Genomic DNA, 5,817 nt, shown 5'->3' on the forward strand with positions numbered 1-5,817 from the left:
TACATTTTTGTTAAGTATAGTTCAAATAAAAAAGAACAAATAAACAAAACACAAAAAAAAGAAAAAAAACGACCCCGGCGGCCGGCTTTCACTTCGGCCGGGGCGCGTGCGACCCGGCGGCCTGCCGCGCGCCTCCTCTCTCCGGCCGGCGGCGCGTGCGGCGCGTGCGGGGGCCGGCGGCGATCGAAGGAACGGCACGGCGGCGGCGGCAACAAGACGGACGACGTACGGGCGCGCGCGGCGACGTTCGGTGTGAGGCGACGGCGGAGGCGGCTCGGGCGCGGCGGCGGCGGCCCGCGCGCGGCGACGTTCGGCGTGAGGCGACGGCGGCGGCGGTCGTTCGACGGTGGCGTCTCGCTGCAGAGGTCGATCGCGCGGAGAAGAAGCGGAGAAGAAGAGGAATGGGGCGTGCCGGTTCGGCGCCAGCATTTATACTGGGCGACCTTTGGTCGCGGTTGGGGTCACCAACCGCGACTAAAGGGGTACCTTTAGTCGCGGTTGGTGACCCCAACCGCGACTAAAGGGTATTTTCGCCGGGTTTTCGTTTCCGCGGAAAATACTCTTTAGTCGCGGTTGGTGAGGCCAACCGCGACTAAAGCTATTTTTTCAAATTTCTTTTCTTTTTCAAAATGTTAAAAGTACATATAATATATCAAAAAATTCAGAAAAATAAAACTAATTAATTTCAAAATCTCAAAAATAAAAATAATATATCAAAATATTAAGAAAAATAAAACTAATTCATTTCAAAAATTAAAAAATACAAATAATATATCAAAAAATTCAAAAAATAAAACTAATTAATTTCAAAATCTCAAAAATACAAATAATATATCAAAAAGTTCAGAAAAATAGAACTAATTCATTTCAAAATCTTAAAAATACAAATAATGTATCAAAAAATTCAGAAAAATAAAACTAATTAATTTCAAAATCTCAAAAATACAAATAATATATCAAAAAATTCAGAAAAATAAAACTAATTCAATTCAAATTCTTAAAAATACAAATAATATATCCAAAAAATCAGAAAAATAAAACTAATTCAATTCAAATTCTTAAAAATACAAATAATATATCTAAAAATCAGAAAAATAAAACTAATTCAATTCAAATTCTTCCCGCCACTTTCTTCCTGCCACTTTCTTCCCGCCACTTTCTTCCCGCCTCTTTCTTCCCGCCACTTTCTTCCCGCCTCTTTCTTCCCGCTTCTTTCTTCCCGCCACTTTCTTCCCGCCTCTTTCTTCCCGCCTCTTTCTTCCCGCCACTTTCTTCCCGCCTCTTTCTTCCCGCCTCCTCGTCTTCCCGCTCCCATTTTTCCCGCCATTTGTCACTACATATAGGTAGCCCGGCTTGGCCGACATTATCACATCTCTACAATCTCTCATCACTCTCTCATGGCTGCCACCGCACCCACTCTAACCTACCGGCGAGTGGAGGAGCTTTGCGCCTCGAACTACCCTTGCCCACCGGGCTACCGCGTCCCCGCCGGCTCGAGCCTAAGCGCCGGCGGCGTGCCGGTCCCTCCCGTCCCTCGGGTACTGCGCGTCGGGCGGCCATCACGAACCACTACTACCTCGACCTCACGCCGGAGCAGCGGATGAATCCCCGCCGGCATCCCGATAACCAAGCATACTTGGGACGCCTTCTTCATCAATCGGCGTGAGAGGGCGCTCGCCGGGTATGAGGAGGACGGTCCGCCTCCCGGAAACTTCCACGAGGCCGGCCGTCGGCTATGGTGGTACGGCCGGACTCCGCGAGCGTCATGGACTACATCACGGCCGGCGATATCCCCCGCCCTGCGCTACCCTCGGCTTCGAGCCACGAGCGCCGCCCGACGACGACGACGACGAGCAGCGACGACGACGCCGCAACTTAGAAGCAGTGGCCGACTACCGGTACAACGGCGGCGGCTATGAAGACTACGAGTATGCATATTATACGCCTAGGCAGGAGTATGACTAAATCACTCCAAATTTCCCGTATGCGAGGAGTATGACTTAGTCACTCCAAATTTCATGTATCATCGGTGCTATCTCGAGTCAATTGAATCATTCGAAAATGGACACCAAACACATCACGGGTAATATAATTCACATGATCCATTCAACAAAGTTTGGTACAATAAATTATTACACATCATTTCTTTCCTTGTGTCCCCGCTTGCTTACGATTGTGCCGTATCCATGGAGCATCCTCATCATTTAACTTAATGCTTGGGTCGGTGTTCACTTTGAAGGGCGGAATTTCAGCAAACATATTATAATCTTCTCGACATGTCTGTCTTGTCCTCCACTCCCACGATGTTTCTTTTCCCCGAAAGAACAATGTGGCGCTTTGGATCATCGCATGATGTACTGATCGTTTTCTTATCTTTCCGTTTCCTCGGTTTGCTACTCATGTCCTTCACATAGAAAACCTGAGCGACATCTTTCGCTAGGACGAATGGTTCGTCAAGGTAACCAAGATTGTTGAAATCCACCATTGTCATTCCGTATTGCTGGTCCACCTTTACCCCACCTCCTCGTTAGCTTGAACCATTTGCACCGGAACAAAGGGACCCTAAAGGAGGGTCCATAGTCAAGTTCCCATATCTCCTCTATGTAACCATAATATGTGACCTTTTGCCCATTCTCGGTTGTCTGCATCAAAGCGGACACCACTGTTTTGGTTGGTGCTCTTTTTATCTTGGGCGATCGTGTAAAATGTATTCCCATTTATCTCGTACCCTTGGAAAGTCGTTATAGTCGAAGATGGTGTCTTGGCCAACATGTACAGACTGATCTACAACATGTTCGTCACTCATTAAATGTTTTCCCAACCAACTGCCGAAAGTCTCCATGTGGGCCTTCCTAATCCAGGATTCGAGCTTCCTGTGGTTGTCCGAGCGTAAAATATTCTTGTGTTTCTCAAAGTACGGAGCCACCAAGCCGGAATTGGTCGGAACCGTGTGGTGTGCTTCGCTCGGAGAATGGCCGTCCATACATATCGTTGATTTCCTTCCGATCGTGCCTTTTCCACTTAGTCTCCCCTCGTGCCGCGATCGAGGAAGACCAATCGGCTTAAGGTCGGGAACAAAGTCAACACAAAACTCAATTACCTCCTCATTTCCATAGCCCTTGGCGATGCTTCCTTCCGGTCTAGCACGGTTACGAACATATTTCTTTAATATTCCCATGAACCTCTCGAAGGGGAACATATTGTGTAGAAATACAGGACCGAGAATGGAAATCTCATCGACTAGGTGAACCAGGAGGTGCGTCATAATATTGAAGAAGGATGGCGGGAACACCAACTCGAAACTGACAAGACATTGGATCACATCGTTCCGTAACCGTGGTAGAACTTCTGGATTGATTACCTTCCGAGAGATTGCATTGAGGAATGCACATAGCTTCACAATGGCTACTCGAACATTTTCCGGCAGGAGCCCCTCAAAGCAATCGGAAGCAATTGCGTCATAATCACGTGGCGGTCGTGAGACTTCAGGTTTTGGAACTTTTTCTCCGCCATGTTTATTATTCCCTTTATATTGGACGAGAATCCGGACGGGACCTTCATACCGCTCGGGCATTCAAAAAAGATGACCTTCTCTTCTTTGGTGAGAGCGTAGCCGGCACGACCTTGAAACCGTTCCGGATGCCGGTCATCGTGGTCTTTCAAAATTTGTCTGGTCCTGCCGTGCTTCCTTTGTATCATTTGACTTCCCATACACGCCCAAGAAGCTTAGGAGGTTCACGCAAATATTCTTCGTAACATGCATCACGTCGATTGCAGAGCGGACTTCTAGGACTTTCCAATATTCTAGCTCCCAGAATATAGATTTCTTCTTCCACATGGCTGCGTGCCCGTCAGCTCCCTTCGGAACTGATTGTCCGCCAGGACCCTTTCCAAAGATGACTTTCAAATCCTTGACCATATCAAATACCTCAAGCACCAAGTAGTGTTCCGCAGTGCTTCGGCCGGTGATCTGCCTTGCCGTTGTAATGCTTGCCTTTCTTTCTTATCGGATGACCTTTCGGAAGAAATCGACGATGCCCAAGGTACACGTTCTTCTTACAATTTGGCAAATGTACACTTTCGGTCTCATGTAAGCAGTGCGTGCATGCATTGTATCCCTTATTTGACGAGTCCCGAAAGGTTACTAAGAGCAGGCCAATCGTTGATGGTTACGAAAAGCAACGCTCGTAGGTCAAATTCCTCTTCTTTGTGCTCATCCCACACACGGACACCGAGTCTGCCCCACAGCTGTAAAAGCTCATCAACTAATGGCCTTAGGTACACATCGATGTCGTTGCCGGGTTGCTTCGGACCTTGGATGAGCACTGGCATCATAATGAACTTCCGCTTCATGCACAACCAAGAGGAAGGTTGTAGATGCATAGAGTCACGGGCCAAGTGCTATGGCTGGAGCTCTGCTCGCCAAAAGGATTCATGCCATCCGTACTTAGACCAAATCTTATGTTCCTTGCGTCAGCTGCAAAATCTTTGAACTCTCTGTCGATCTTTCTCCATTGCGTTCCATCCGCGGGGTGTCTCAACTCCCCGTCCGACTTACGGTCCTCTTTGTGCCATCGCAACAACTTGGCATGCTCTTTGTTCCCGAACGGACGTTTCAACCGTGGTATTATAGGAGCATACCACATCACCTTGGCGGGAACCCTCTTCCCGGGTTTCGGCCCTCAACATCGTCACCGGGGTCATCGCCTCGATCTTATAACGCAATGCGAGTGCATACCGGGCATTCATTCAAATTCTCGTATTCACCGCGGTAGAGGATGCGATCGTTGATGCATGCATGTATCTTCGTAACCTCTAAACCTAGAGGGCGGACAACCTTCTTTGCTTCGTACGTATCGGCGGGCAACTCGTTATTCTTTGGAAACATATTCTTCAACATTTTCAGCAAGTTTTCAAATGCCGAGTCGGCTACACCCGCTCGTGCCTTCCATTTCAGCAAATCCAGTGTGCAGCCCAGCTTTTTCGGACCATCATCGCATCCGGGGTACAGCGCCTTCCTGTGATCCTCTAACATGCGATCCAAATTCTCCCTCTCCTTTTCGGTTTCGCAGCGTCTCCGTGCATCGGCAATGGTCCGACCAAGATCATCAACGGGATCATCACGTGCCTCTTCTTCACCTTCCCCTTCACCTTCCCCTTCACCTTCGAGCATCCTCCATGAAAGTATCACCGAAATGAGCAAGATAGCTTTCATCGATGAAATCATCCCCTTCTTCATCTTCTTCCATTATAACCCCTCTTTCTCCATGCTTGGTCCAACAATTATAGCTTGGCATGAAACCGTGCCGAAGCAGGTGCATGTGAACATCTCTTGAGGAAGAGTAACCCTTCCGATTCTTACAGTTAACACATGGACGAGATAACAAAACCCCCCGCTTGTTCGCATTAGCCACTACGAGGAAATCTTTCAAACCCGTAACGAACTCGCCGGAGAGTCGGTTACCGTACATCCATTGCCGATTCATCTGCATTATTATAATATAAAATATATAATTAACCATCATGCATTTGTTAAACTAACTAGCTACAAACAATATAAATTAAACAATGAACTACACACACATGCATATTGTATCAATGACGACACATCAAAGGTTCAAGTTGCTAACCGCGATCGAGGAGGAAAAAATAAATGAGAAAGCTCAAGTGTGGCTCCAACACTTCATATCATGTTTGTTTCATGCTCTTGGGGCATTTCATCAAACACCTTATGTGCATAAGAGGAACCAAAAGCAAACCTAACACTCACTTGTGAAGTTTATGAAGAGAATGGCTCCAAATGGCTAAGTGTTGGCT

The sequence above is a fragment of the Lolium rigidum genome, chromosome 5 (assembly GCF_022539505.1).
Source record: "Lolium rigidum isolate FL_2022 chromosome 5, APGP_CSIRO_Lrig_0.1, whole genome shotgun sequence".
Classification (NCBI taxonomy): domain Eukaryota; kingdom Viridiplantae; phylum Streptophyta; class Magnoliopsida; order Poales; family Poaceae; genus Lolium; species Lolium rigidum.